This window comes from Nuphar pumila, chromosome 12 (assembly GCF_984573655.1).
Source record: "Nuphar pumila chromosome 12, dmNupPumi1.hap1.1, whole genome shotgun sequence".
Taxonomy (NCBI): domain Eukaryota; kingdom Viridiplantae; phylum Streptophyta; class Magnoliopsida; order Nymphaeales; family Nymphaeaceae; genus Nuphar; species Nuphar pumila.
This window is the reverse complement of record NC_143260.1, coordinates 93842347-93857868: the sequence shown is the minus strand read 5'-3', so window position 1 is coordinate 93857868 and position 15522 is coordinate 93842347. Positions and strand designations below refer to the sequence as shown.

Here is a 15522-nt window from a genome sequence, read left to right as displayed (position 1 = left end):
GGCGGGTCAAGTAGCGCCATGACAGAACATGCTTCGAGAGGCTCTCTCCTGACGGTGCAGATAAATTTTCTGACATCTGAGATATGAAGAGAGCCTGCATCCAAGCATGAACCGAAAACATCCGAGAGATTGAAAAATAATTGATGCTTGAGTCTGAACGGTAGGTCAACATCGAGACCCCACCGTCGAAGGGCGAATGCTGCACCACAGTCATTAAGTGCATCCTGAATGATATGGAGGGCCCTTCGATTTGCTCCTAAAGAGCGATCAGAAGCAAGACCCCAAAAAACACGCGACGAGCAACTCATGAGTAAGAAAGGATAGGGGGAGAGCACCTGGCTGCCGGAGGGATGGTCGATGGATGCAGTAGGAGGTCGACCTATTCGACCTATTCAGCAGTCAAAACGCCAAAGAGCTTGATGCCTGAAGGATGGTGGGCGATTGCAGCTGGTGTTGGCTTCGATGCGGTGAGGGACGATGTTGTAGAGGTCGGGCGTTGGTGGCTCTGATGTGGTGAGGGACGACGCTGCGATGGCAGGGCGAAGCTGGCATCGGAGTGTTGCAGCTCAGCAACGTTGGAAGAAGACAGAGGCAACTCCCATGTGAATAACAATACGTGATCTCAAACCACAACGTCGATCGCCGGTGGCTGAGTACCGACGCAAATCACCGGTAAAACCACAACAGCCGTTGGAGGGGAAAGGAGGAAAAGTTGGGCAAGGGCAAGAGAGGGTTGCTACACTGACTCGAATGTCGCCTTCACCGATCACCGGATAAACCTCAGGTCCACAGCAGTAGCAGGAGTGGAAAGGAAGGCAACCAAAGATCTATCGGAGCTGTGGAAGAGGGGTAGAAGGAGCGATGTCGCGGCTGAAGGGACAGAAAATCAATCCTAGGGTTCCGCACCTTCACTGGAAACCCCCAATCTCACGACTGAAATGTTCACACGACTGCGGATCTGTGGATGCGCAAGGTTCGGAAGCAGCAGCGTCGACCTCGCCGGAAACGACCCCCGGATGTGGATATTCCGGCGAAAACCAGTGTGGTTTTCTCGGATCTCCGATGGATCTCGGGGTGGAGGGAAGGATGAGGAGGAGGGACGGTAGATGAAAGGGGAGGGATGGTAGATGAAAGGGTGGTGTTTGGATGAAAGGGCGAAAGGGAAGGGACGGTAGATGAAAGGGGAGGGACGGTAGCGAGAGAATCTGGTGGGTGCGGGGAGAGAGAGAGTAATGGGTCCGTGTTCGAGAGAGAGAGAGTGTGTGCACGTTTCTCTATAGTTTATAGGATGTCTGTCATCCCGTAGTTTTGTAGGATTCTACATTTCAAACACTATTTGGGTGTTCGTTAGCATCACATCTCCAGTCATCTGCATCACAAAAAGTGCCTCAAAGAAGCACGAAATTTCACGCTTCTAAATTATGATTATTTCCCTTTGCCAAACACCTTCATATGTTCTACAACTAGTCACGATAAAGCCCATAACAGCAAATATATTAACTCTCTTTTCTTGTGAGTAATAAGATCACTTCAGAATCGGATACAGAACAATGCCTTGTAAGGAAAGAAACATGTTAACACGTCCAGCCTCAAGCAAGGTAAGAATGAATCAGGAAAGCTGGCACAGGGTAAGCACATCCTCACCATGGGTAGGAATGAATCAAGGAAGAGTTTTACTCAAGGAAAGCTGGCACAGGATCAGGGTCGGTTGGCCTCTCTGAAATTTGAGACCACCGCCTAAGGGCCTCCAAATTTTGCATTTGCAAAGCACCGGAATGATAAGGAGTTGAGTATGGAGAGTCGGAGACCGTAAATGAATGGAGGCATGCGTTGAAGCAGGGAGGGTTGTGTATGTTCGCCCCCGATGATTCACTGAATCCCACGTCTGTGTTCGGGGCTTTGAATGAGCACCACGTATACAAGCACATGGGGCTCGTATTCCCGTGTATGTTGACATAACTTTGCATCGGACTCTGGTGTTGTTGCAAAGACTTAAGTACCCTTTCTTGCTATTCTTCTCATAAAGTGATGGTTTGAGAAAATGACAAAAATGCCCTTCATTCAAAAAAGAAAAAACAAATAGTTCAAAAAAAGGACAAACATGTCCTCCATCCAGAAAGTCGAGGATGATGTTGAGTCTTCAAAGTCTTCTTCTTTTTCTGTTCAAAAAAAGGACAAACATGTCTTCTTCTTCTTTCTCTGTAAAACACTATAAAACCCTCTCTCTCTAGAGAAGAAATCAAGGAAAACAAAGAGTTCTTCCTGGAGAAGGCCATGAACATCAACCCTCTCACTCTCTCTCCCTTCTCTCTCTACTTCTGTGCACATCCAACAGACGATCCTACATTGCTCCATCGTCATCTTCTTCTTCTTCATTCTTCGTAAAACACTGTAAAACCCTGGAGAAGGCCATGAACACCAACCCTCTCACTCTCTCTCCCTTCTCTCTCTACTTATGTGCCCTTACAGGAGGGGGGTCCGGGGGCTCCCCCCCGGCGCGGATCCCGCAATTTGTAGTATTTTTTTTTGGCCTTCCAACAATGATTTGTAGTATTATCGGGCTTTCCTACAGCAATTTGTAGTATTTTCGGGTCTCCAACGAAACGCTATAGTGATTTGCAGAAGACACTATAAATCGCTATAGCGATTTGCGGAAGACACTACAAATCGCAAATCGCTATAGCGATTTGTAGTGTCTTCCGTGAATCGCTATAGCGATTTGTAGATTCTTTCGCAAATCGCTATAGTGATTTGTAGTGTTTCCGCAAATCGCTATAGCGATTTGCGGAAGACACTACAAATCGCAAATCGCTATAGCGATTTGTAGTGTCTTCCGTGAATCGCTATAGCGATTTGTAGATTCTTTCGCAAATCGCTATAGCGATTTGTAGTGTTTCCGCAAATCGCTATAGCGATTTGTAATGTTATTCAGTAAGCAAATCGTTGTAAATCGCTACCCGAATTATAACCAACTTGTCAGGGTCATATCTCCCTAACCAGAGGTCATGTTCCAAATCCATAAAAAGTGGGGTCTTCGTTATTGAGTCTAGTTTATTTCTGTAAATTTTCAGCAAATTTTATTGTCATTTTATTCCCCATTTTAACTTCAACGATACATTACAACCACAATCATCAAAAGAAAGATTGCCCAAGCTAAGAGTCACCGTTCTCGCCCTCCTCCTCGACAGCAACCCAGTTGGTGCAGTCACGCTGAGGATGGCCAGCAGAAGCTCCACCACGTCGTCTTCCTCTCCCTAGCGAGGAGGTCTCAGCGGAGCCGTCGTTCCGGTGACGGGTGTTCATCTCGTTCCGGTGACGGGTGTTCTACGAAATGTAAATCCCCCCTCCTGTAAGGGCAAAAGGCCATGAACACGCTGGGAGGAGCCCTCAGACCCCCCTTCTGTAAGGGTAAAAGCTCTGAATCAGACTCCATAACTCTTCAAGTTGAATGATGCTACCCACACTGGTGATGCTACCCATGCTGGGAGGAGCCCCCAGACCCTCTTCCTGTGCAGGTCAGTCGGTGCTTGATGGAGCAATGTATGATCTTCTAATGGATGTGCACAGAAGCAGAAATAGAAGGGAGAGAGAGTAAGAGGGTTGATGTTCATGGCCTCCTCCAGGGGAGATTTCTTTCTCGGATAATCCTGCAGTGCAGAGACTGGGTCTTAAATAATCATCTTCGGGGCACTTAAGTCTTTACAACCACTCCTTTTCAAGAACCGTCATTTTTTTTTGCACCAATGGAGGAGAGGGTACTTAAGTCTTTGCAATCGCATCAAACTCCAACGCTAATTAATGCTGACAAACATGGGGATACGAGACGCACATGCTTACATACGTGGTTCTCTTTGGGACCCCCGATCATGAGATGCCCTGTTCGGGGGGGGGGGAACATATAACCTGCTTCGCCAAATTAATGAGCTCTAGTCAAACCCACTAACTATTGGTTTCATGTGCCACCAGAGTTGGGTTCATATTAGAGGAGCTTGGATAGAACCCCAACAAAAGCTTTCCCTCATTAAAAGCCGGTGGAAGATTGCCATGTCCTAAAGCCATAAAACAATTAAGCCTAGATACTCTTGTAACTTGCTGCAATATATATATATATATATATATATATATATATATATATATATATATATATATATATATATATATATATACTTAGAGAGAGAGAGAGAGAGTAGTGTGTAACGTCAAACTCACAAAGAGTTCGACGTTACATCGTGCACGCGCAGAACACTTTAAAGAAAAAAAAAGTATTTTTTTTCAGACCAGATCGGCGGTCAAAGGCTGTCGCTAAATGTCTATATAAACAACACTTGGACATGCTCAGGCACATCCGATTTTTGTCAGATGAAGCCGTTACCCCCTTTTTGTGCGTGTGTATATATATAGGTAAATATTTGGCAATATTGAAGGTGCTTAACTATTTCATAGAAATAAACTTTTCATATTTTTTAGATTTTGCTTAGATTGGACCCTGTGAATATTATCAACATTGTTTGTTTAGTAGGAAATAAGCTCTGAATCATGCAATTGTGACACATGAGCAGGTTTTCAAGGGTTTCAAAGATCAACATTCCAAAATGTACTAAAGATTCATGACTTAAAAAAATCATGTTATTACATCCAAAAAAGCACGATTTAAGGTTTAATTCTTAGCAAAAGAGCCATGTATATGTGTGGCCAAATTCAGTTCATACAGTTTGCACTTATGATTTCTAGCTCAATAGTTTCATACCTTGATTAGTACCAAATGTCAACCCTCTGAAAATATGAGAATAAGTATAAAGTAGGCATTTTCTATATTTTTTTGCAAATCTGACCCTGCAGGTGCATTTGGCATGGTTCATTTGCTAGGAATCAACTGTTGGATCATGCTTTTTTTGTCAAAAAAAAAAGATTTTTGGATGATTGAATAATTGTGAAAAATCTATACCATCGATTTTCACGCCTTAAAAATCCTGTTTACGCATGACAATCGGGTGATTCAATAGCCAGTCTCTTTAAAACCAATCATGTAGATCACGTTCAAAAGGCTAGATTTAAGAAAAAAACAAAAAACAAAAAACGCTACTAATTTGACCTAGTTAGGGATGTGTTGACTCCATGGCCTTGGAAATACAATCAACTTATTTTGTTGTTTAGTTTTCCTTTTCCAAGTCTCCGAAATAGTTGTTCTCCATTTTTTTTTTTCTTTTGATGACGAAGAACCTGTCTAGGAACAGAGGCCAACTTAAGGGGCCTCCCCTACAAGATACTAAACCCTGTGTGTGTGTGCCCTGGTGCACAGAAGGAGGTTTTCTCCATTTTGTACTCTAAAGAACTAACAAATACAATCAATTTAAAGAATCTAAAGAACTAAGTTTCTGCATAAAAAGATCTTTACCTGCTGTAATAAACTTACCTTAATTGTTTATGCATGCACATCGCAGCACTTCTGGCAATCCCCGTTTGTGTGGCCCTCAGAACTCATGCAATGGGTCTGCTACCCACAATGGAACTACTACCAAAAACTCTGCGGATAATCCATACTGGAAGAGGGGCAGTGCAAGTGTTATAGCGGGGACTGCAATCGCTTCGTTTCTCTTGCTCATCCTCCTCTAATTAAGGCTTGCTTTCTGGCATTGGGTTTATTGGGATGGGTGCATTTATGCCTTCTGTTCTTTGTATCGTCAGTTTCTAGTCTTTCCGTTTATTCTCTCTTTCTTTTTTTTTCCTTCTTACAGCTTTCCTAAAGAAGATTATACGTTTGCTCTGCATATAAACCAGTGACATATTGTGCTTATCTGAATTGTTTGCATCTCAGTGGTTGCAACGAGAGCTGATCAGTTCCATGGGTCTTGGATGGAAAAACAGTCCAAGTCACCTTTTCTGTCATCTGATATCACAATCAGTGCGACGGGATCCAATCATCGATATTAGCATAAACAATATCATGACACCCTTTTCTTAAAATAAAAAAACAAAAACAAAAAACTAATATCATGACACCCAATCGCATGGCAGCATTGAACGACCCCATAACATATGAAATTTGAGACCACCGTGTGGTTACCCATGTGGTCAATGGAACAAGAACATTCATCCACATAATTGAGAGAACAGTACAAACTGATCGAGATTGTCATAAAAAGTTGTACCATCCCATACTCACCAATGTCACTTCTTTCCAGTTGTGTATGAGACTCAAGCTTTTTTATCTCCACGTATAGTTATCCTCACTGAGGGTAGCTGCTGCTCTAAAAATGCCTCTAGAAGCTAAACTATCTCTCTTAGATGAGAAGAGACTCTTAATCGCCAAACACAATGAGAAATATAAGAAAAAAATTGAATGATACTATACTAAATGTGATTGAACGATTCTTCAATGAGATGGTCTAAAATTCATTCACCATGTGTGACCACATCGCTTGGGAAAGTGGCATCCTAATTGGGAGGGACCCCATGTTGTCAAACAAGTCCTTCGGAACTCATACAAGTTAATCAATTCCAATGGAGTTGAATTATATGATACAATCAGGGATGTATTTGAAAATTTTCTATAGTTAGATTGGATATCCTTTTGAAAAAACTTTTATAAAAAATGCACTCTTTTGCCTTGTATCAATATGTTTTTCAAGAAGGTGGGCTAAGAATGAAACCATGGAAACATGAAATCTCGATGAACAAGTTATCTTAAGGAGAAGAAATTGGGGATGAAACAGATACACCCAAACCATTGCACCCTGGCGGAGGATTTTTATAAGCCAATCATAGGAATTTACAACTATAAGTTCCAAAGTTTTGGTTATAAGACCATATAGAACTTCCTTAGATGATCTACTCTACATGCTTAAGACCAGGTTTAAGTCGACTCTTGCCCACCTATCGATTTTTTAGGTGGAGCCGAGGCTTAAGCCTCTACCTATTTTCCACAGTCGAAAGACAGAAATCACACTTACTGATTTTAGAAAACACATAGTTTGGCCCGTTCGACCTCACCAACATCTTCCACAACTCAACCTGATATCCCTAATCCCTAGAACATATATCAGATCCTTACAGATATCTTTAGGTCATTCTAAAACCCCTTAAACATGTTCAATCAGTTCTTAACCAAAAATCCTAGCCAAACCACTTATTGAACCCAAACCTCTTGAAATCCTTCTTTAAAGGATCTTGGAGAAGCCCAAGTGATTCTTGAAAAATGGGCTCTATATTAAAGAAGTCAAAGGAGGTTTCATGTTCATCTATAATTATGTATTTTCTAATTTAATTTACTTTGTATTTTGTGAGGCCTTAACCACGCTCTTTTCAACCTATACATACATGCTCATCAAACTTGAGTCTTGTGCTCAAGACCAAGATTTGATTAGTCTAACCAGGCCTGAGTCAATAATTAGGTCTCACTAAACTAAATCAGATATGGAATCGTAGCCCAGGTCTTATCGCACCATACCCTAATTGGACTTGTGATCTAATGTAACACCTGGCCCTAGGGGTGTCAACGGGTCGGGTTTGGTTCGGACTCAGGTGAAACTAGACCTGGCCCCGATTTTCAGGTATGGTTATAGGTCTGGACTTGGGTCTAATCAGACCCACCATAAGAGAAACCATACCCAAACCCGATAAGAATTACATGAACTAAACCCAGGCCATACTTAGTAAAATAATATCTTTTATCATTTTTACATTGACATTTTGTGGGTCTTAATTGGAACTGGGTTGGGCCTAGGTTTGGTATAAAAATTCACAAACTATACTCAACTCCATGTATTAATCAGAAGGTCTGGACCCAAGCCTTAATTGGGTCTTCTTATTTATCACCGTACTTGAACCCTATAGGTTTGGTACGGGTCTGGTCTGATTGAACCCGACCCGTTCACACCCCTACCTGGCCTTAATGTTGTGTCAGGTATTACACTCTATAAAAGTGTATGTGGTGCGTGAGAGAGAGGGGGGGGAGCATTACGATCTATAAAAGTGTGTGTGTGAGAAAGAGATAGAGGCGCTCGCAACTGAGCCAAAGATAAAAAACGAGGACGATAAGAAGAGAGAGTTTGTGTGTGTCATGTTTGTTCGGTTTGCGAATAGGGCATGACATGTTATGTTGTATGGATAATTTGATAAGAAAACTACCACTTTATTTTTCCCTTATCCAACTGCCACTTTATTTTTCAAAAAATGATCGTGTTGTGTAGATAATTTGACCCAAATCCCTAAAAATCCTATAATTTTTTATATTCTTCTGATGTCTAAAATCACAAATATTCATACTTATTCATATATATTGCACGATCTCGCATAAAATAATTTGTGAATCACCCTAGATTAGTTATCAAAAGGAAAGCAGGTTGAGGACCATTGGTTGTGGATAAAAGACAAAAAAATCTTAGATTATGTAAAAATACGCAGGTTGGAGACCACAGTGGGTTTATATATGATTCAAGAAATCCGCAAAATATAAGAAATATCATATATTTGTCATAATTTTGTAAATACTAAAGTATGATATTTACGATATAAAGATATTCACAAATAACTTTATGTGAGATCGTGCAGTATATGTGAATAAGTAGGCTATTTGCAAATTTAGTGGTAAGTGGTTTCGCATATAAATTTATACGATTTCAAAATGTATACATGAGAAAGTATGATATGTGCAAGAGGATCGCAAATATATTTATGCAAAATATTAATGTATATACAAAAGAGCAAGATATTTGTGATTTTGGTGGTTTTAATTTCACCAAAAATCGCAAATAAATTTATTCAAGTTTATAAAGTCCGCATAAAAAAACCTATGATTCTGAATTTAAGTGTGAGTTCAACCTAACTGGCAGGCAGTACAATTTTATCACAATAAAGCCTCAACTCGCAGTTGTGAAAGGTAAAAAAGCCCTAACGATGTCAACTATTTGTGATTTTAGACATCGAAGGAATATAAAAATTATAAGGTTTTTAAGAAATTAGGTAAAATTATTTGTACATTACGATCATTTTCCGTTTATTTTTTGTGTTTGTCATGCATTGTCTCATCATCCCTATTCCATGGGGCAGGGGGAGGGGAACGAAACTGCAGAGGACATTGTTTTTGCATCCGTGAAATGCACTGAAAAAGCGTCCACACATCCCCCATTTGTGTGAGCATGCAAACATGTGTGGGCCCCAAGCACTAGGCATCTCGCCGACAGGCAGGGACGGTGAAGCAAACACCCCCTTAAGACCCACCTACAAACATTGAAGAGAAAGAGGGAAAATGACCTTTTGAGATGGAAAATAGTATTGCTCACTTCTTTTACCTTCATTTCAAACATTCCATAGATGTATTGATGAAATAGTTGACAATTGCTACCAATGAGTTCTCAGGGACCAAGAAGAAGCAAGCAAATATATAGCAATAAAGGGAAAATCTATACCATCAGCTATCTTTCTGTATGTCTAAGTTCATGGGCGTTAAGTGAATTAACTCTATTAGACACAACTCAGGTGAGATGGACACTCAATCGACGGACTCCAAATCATGCATGTTTCACTATCTACAACGTCCATGCCTTATATAGGCACTTTTCTGATATATTAATCACGTTCAAGAACATATAATTGCATATGTATCCACCCTTGTGACTACAAGTTCTTAACACATTAGACTGAAAGGAAAAAGGATGAAGCACTTTAAAAAAAAATCAAACCGCACACACATCAAGAGAGAGAGAGAGAGAGCATTATGAACAATTAAAACTAGATCACATCAAACATAGATTTAACATTGACGCGAATAACAAATTCAGACAATCAATTCCAATTCCAATTCCAATTCCAATTTCAATTCCAGTAAAATCTTTGGAAGAGGAAAACAAGTGATTTCTAAGGTGGGATCATTGATGAAACAAACAAGAAGAAAAGGACCAGAAAGATGTCCGAATTTCTGTAAATGAATCTCACTCCCCATGGTTTGCTATTCTCCAAACCAAATCGAACCACACGGCATTCTCAAAATCTATAGCTCGAACTCATCTTGGAGAGTGCCACCTGCACAGCCTCCTCATCATCATCCAGAATGAAGTGTTGGTTCTTCTCAATGGGAACATGAAGGGCGTAGAAAACCAAGGTCACCGCCTTCTCGACAGCGGTACTCACCCAGCTGTATTGTGTGCAGTGATCATCTTCAACACAAAGACGATGAACCTCGTAAGGTAGAGGTACCCCACCACCACCATGCAGAAACTACCAGAACAGGGTCAGCTTGGCGAGGTTCTATGCAGCCTTCTTGTCGGTCTTGGACACCTTGTGGAAGGATCGACCAAACAATGGGGAAAATGATGGCGCAGTAGCAGGCAATGTCAATGAGCAAGATCTGACCCCATGTTGCTCATTCCTTCTAGAACAGCCCGGTTTCATCAATCACAACTGCAACAATGTTTGCAACAACCTGGAAAGGGATGACAATCATGAGGACCTTCTTCTCGCACTTCTGGAGGAAGGGTTTGAAGAATGAGCATCTGGTGCGGACAAGAATAATGACGGTGAAGAGGAGGATGTCGCGGAAGAATTGGAAGATGTAGAAGATGGCATCCTAGCCATGGGGCATCCCCAGCTGCTTGACGAAGAACTTGTCCTTGCCGATGCAGAGGAGGTTGAGGCCCTTCACGAGGAGGCCGCCGCCCATGAAGAAGTGGATCCGGTGGACGGCGTCCTTGAACCTGAAGCAAAAAGTAGGTCCAAGCAAAGAAAAAAGCAAAGTACAAGAGAAAAGGCGAGGCAAAGCTTGGGGAGCTGCGTCTGGTTGACGGGGAGGTAGTCGTGTGGATCATCGTCAAGGTTGTAGATCTCAATGCGGATGGACATGGAGACACAGAATCTAGTAGAAAACATCACTCTTTTTGAGTTTTGGATTATATATATGTGGGTAATACATCTGTGCTAAATGAAATATGCTAAATGAAACATGCCAAATGAGTTTTTTGAGATTTTTTCATTTTATTTTTAAATTTTGACCATACAGATGTGATCTATGTACATGATTTTATAGGGATCAGCTCTTGAAGCGTTCGATTCCAATACATGGGTGGGTTTTTATAAGGTTCGAAAAATCAATGGACCAAAATCTATGTAAATTTTCGAGGCTCCAAATATCATTTTTTCATAAAAAACACATGATCCAAGTGTGGATTCCTAGTAAATCAACCATGCCCAACACATTTATGGGGTCGGAACCGTGAAAAAAAATAACGGAAAAGCCAAAAAACCCATTTAGCATGTTTCATTTAGCATGGATGTATTACCCATATATATATAGTTCATACATGAAATCTAGTACAAACAACACTCCTTTCACATTTTTCCACTTTTTTGGTTGATTCAACCTTCTATATATGAAATCTATAGTTTCTTTGGTAGAAAACAGGTTTTGGATCATGTTTTTCCAACATGTAAGTTGGTTTTCCATGGGATTCAAAAATCAACTGCCCACAATGTACCAGAATTTCATGACTCAAAAAATCATATTTTTACAACTAAAAAAAAATGATTCAAAGTGTGATCCCTAGCTAACAAACCATGCTGAAGACATCTATGAGGTCACATTGAGTGGATACAACTTGCACCTATGATTTTCCAACTATACTGTACATACAGTAGACAGTAGTGTGTGTGTGTGTGTGTATAGACACACACGCCACATGCATGTGGTGTCTAAGCATTGGACACAATGGCGTGAGGTATACCTTATTCATGTTTATAATTCAAAGTTGACCAAATCGCCCTATATGATCTGCAGGAGAGAAACACTACTGATTTACAAATAAGCAACCTTAATATTATGACTAGAGTTCGCTTCATAACCAAATAAACTACTCTAAGATCAATCCCTTAATATGAAAAAGAAACACAAATAAGGTATAGGTCAGATTTTTGTCCTGGATGGAGAAGATAAGGAGATGCAAAACCAATGTACAATAGGTCAGCTTTTTGTCCTGGATGGAGAAGATAAGGAGATGCAAAACCAATGTACAATGACTATTCAACTCTCAAGGAATATGACACAGTTCAGTCAGACATAACCCAACTGCCTACTTCTGAATGGGTGCAAGTATTAGAACAGAAAAATGATGAATTGTATTTATCCCTTAGGACGGCCCACTCTCATGCTCTAAATACCAACCTATGTTCTGAACTTACCTCTTTTATAAACCAAATCATGTTTCTTATGCCAATAATTCCCACTCACTACAAAAGATATAGAAGCCTAATACATGTATTGAACAAGTCAGCTCACTCATAAGTGACACCTGGTCATATTTAATGAATAAAGTCCCGAGAAATTACACAGGAGGCTATGCCACATGGACACCACCTAAAGGACACAGGACATGTTGTTTTTGTGTAATTCTTCATTAACAGTATGTAGTTGGATATTACATGGGAGTAAATTACAGTATCTATGTGATGAAAACAGGAAGATGACTGGATGACTCTGCAGCCTCAAGTTAACTCCCACTAAGCAAACCATGTGAAGGGTGATAATCTGCAGAAGATGCTTCAGTGTTCTCCAACCAATCTACTATGGGAATTTACAGTGGAGGTTTTAATAAACAGATATATAAAAGATGTACTGCCTTGCATCATAGTCAAGGAAGATTGTCTTTGCATAGAAAGAGAGATACTGAATGAATGATGAATTTGGCCTTCACTAGGCCACAACTCACGAATGCAATACAATTTTTGCTACAATTACACTTGTAAGTGCAGAGCCACAAGCGTCCAACTAGACTGCCTACCATGAACGTGCAGCCAGACCACTAACCAAGACCTGAGAGAATTCCTGTATGCTACACTTGCTACAAATCTAACACGTTTTAGTGTGGATTCCCTAACCATCCGTAAGCCATGTTTAGGGTTTGCTTTCCTTCTTCAATGCATAACTATAAAGATATTTTCATTCCATAAAGGAGGGATACATTGGTTCACCCCAACTCAACCTGCATTCACCTAAAACACAGATTGAGAGTGTCAATGCACATCTAAATAGTCAAATACATTAGAAAAGGTGAGCTATTGTTGATATAATTTATCTATTCTGACAAGTTCATTTGTGCCATTAACATATCAAAGGTACATAATGAGGTCTTGTTGTCAATGTTTGAAATCTACGGCTATAAAACATCAGAATGTAAATTTTCATGCATATATTATAGATTAGACAACCAAAATATTTCATTCTAAAGATGATAGATAGAGGGCCATTACCTATCAAAGAAAAGACAAAGAAGGATTACAATTTAATAGAATGAAAATGGAGTACACTTTGCAAGGTTAGTGGTTAAAAAAAGGAAGGTAACAGTTAAGATAAAAGGCACTACTGTGTAAGGTGCAATATATTCGATTGCTTGAGTGCTAGTAGGACTTTTTAGAAATTCTAAACTTTTGTACATGCCATATATAAAAGTGGTATGCTCGGAAAAGCTAGCAGTATACTAGTATAATAATTAGGCATGATTTTATTGCAGGCAGATTTTCCAACGAAAGATGCAGAATGTATACTATTTCATAGTAAAGAATGTTGATCAACAAGGAAGTTAGGAAATTTGCAAGTGACTTGGAAGTGAATCTAAGATTGATATCTACAGAAATCCAAGAGATAGGATGAGCAATGAGCATCTCAAAAGAATTTCGATGGTAGTTGAGTTAAAGGAGAACTTGTGTCACATGAATACTTCACTTAGCATGGGTATCCCACATCGATACAACACAACACCCCAAATACACCAAGACACTTCATGGACACAGCCAAACCGATGTCAGTCAACACTCTGTCACAATTTGTAAGTATCGTACCATATCGTATGATACGGTACTATATGTATTGTTACTATGGAAAATAACAATACAATATACATTTGTATCACGATACTAGTGAGTATCATATCTGTATCGTATGTATCGTATCTGTATCGTATGCATCGTACCGTATCATATGATACACCTTCGGTGTACTTTAAAAAGGGCCGAATTGTAAGTTTTTCTTTTGGGGTTTTAAATACTTATTGAGGGCTGACCAAGGTTGCCAAACTAGCAAGCAGAAGCGGGAAACGATACGAAAAACGAAAGTGAGAGGCGAGGCATTTTGAAATTTATAGAAAGCGAAAGCGAGAAGCGAGGTATTTTGAAATTTTATAGGAAGAAGGAAGCGAAGTATCAATTTGAAAGCGAAATGTAAATAAAAAATGAAGCAATATGGTAACTGAATAAGAATCGAACAAGAAGCAAATAAAACATAAAATAAATTTGATTATTCTTATATTTCATGTTTTCTCAGTAAGAGTTAAATTTTTGTTAAAATCTAACAATGATGGTTACCAATTTAGAGAAAGGGAATGAAAACGCATGAAAGAAAATACATGAAAAACATGAAAAGAAACTTCAAAAAAGCATATAGGAAACATATACCATGTGTGTGGGAAGCATAGAAGAAATGTGGGGGAATCGATATTCCCATGAAGTTTTGGAAGCGAGGAGTATCGCGCTTCCAAAGCGAGTTTCCGAGAAGAGCGCTTCCCACCTACCTAAGAAGCTTCCGGTAACTTTGGGGCTGACTCCCTAATTTGTATAGAGGCCATTAAAGGGATATTCACACACCCTAGGAGTCGTGAGTGTGATTTGGGAATCGATCCGTGCGCAAGCAAGAAGACTTTTGCAGTTTTCTTAAGTAAAAGTGCATTTTCACCTAATTTTCACTCAAGAAAGTGAGATAAGGTAAAAAATAATTGTTCTTTGTTTCATTTGTGTATGATTGAAGTTGAAGGAGGGTAAGCTCCTTTCTTTTTTGATGTTTTTAGAAGATATTACTTTACTTTTAGTTTTTTTTTTTACCCGTAATCTCATTTTTTGTGCCCTTAGAACTCAAAATTGTCCCTGAGTATGTTATTGAGCATTGTTTTACATCTTTATAGTGATTAGATTCAGTAATTCGTACTCTAAGAGGTCGACGAAGGGTGGAGGTCTTGAAGGATGCCTTTCAAAGGATCCTACATTGAAATATTGTACATCAATGGACTTGGAGATGTGTTTGAAAGAAATAGTGAAGTGTAACTTTTGTGGTTTTGTAATGCATTGAGGATTGTATAGATTTAAATGCCATGTTGTGGGCTAATAGCAACTCCACCTTAAAATTATGTACATATCGCATTACTACTGATATTCGTATTGAGCTTCTTACTAGTCTTATAGAAGATGATAAAAGAAAGGCACGAGAAAGTGCAATATTTGCAAGAGAGAAATTGCTAGAGGTGGTCCCTGATTCAGAAGATGAAGAAGACTCATCATCATCTCAATACATTGAATGATGCAATAAACGAAGAAAATCATTGAGCCGAAGTTTAACACTGAAGATGACTTTTATATATAGACATATGTTTTTGAAATCTAGCTTATATGTCTTTCCCCTTAGCATGGCATTTTGTAACTAAAAAATGTAACTTTAACTTTTATTATGAAAACTTTTTGGCTTTTGAATGTATCATTATTTTGTCTTAA

The 15522-nt window shown here is 39.6% G+C and overlaps 1 pseudogene; it reads right to left on the bottom strand.

Annotated features, from left to right (window-relative positions):
- Positions 1-9821: 9821 nt before the first annotated feature.
- On the bottom strand, positions 9822-11243 carry LOC149821203 (protein CANDIDATE G PROTEIN-COUPLED RECEPTOR 7 pseudogene; annotated as a pseudogene).
- Positions 11244-15522: the final 4279 nt, after the last annotated feature.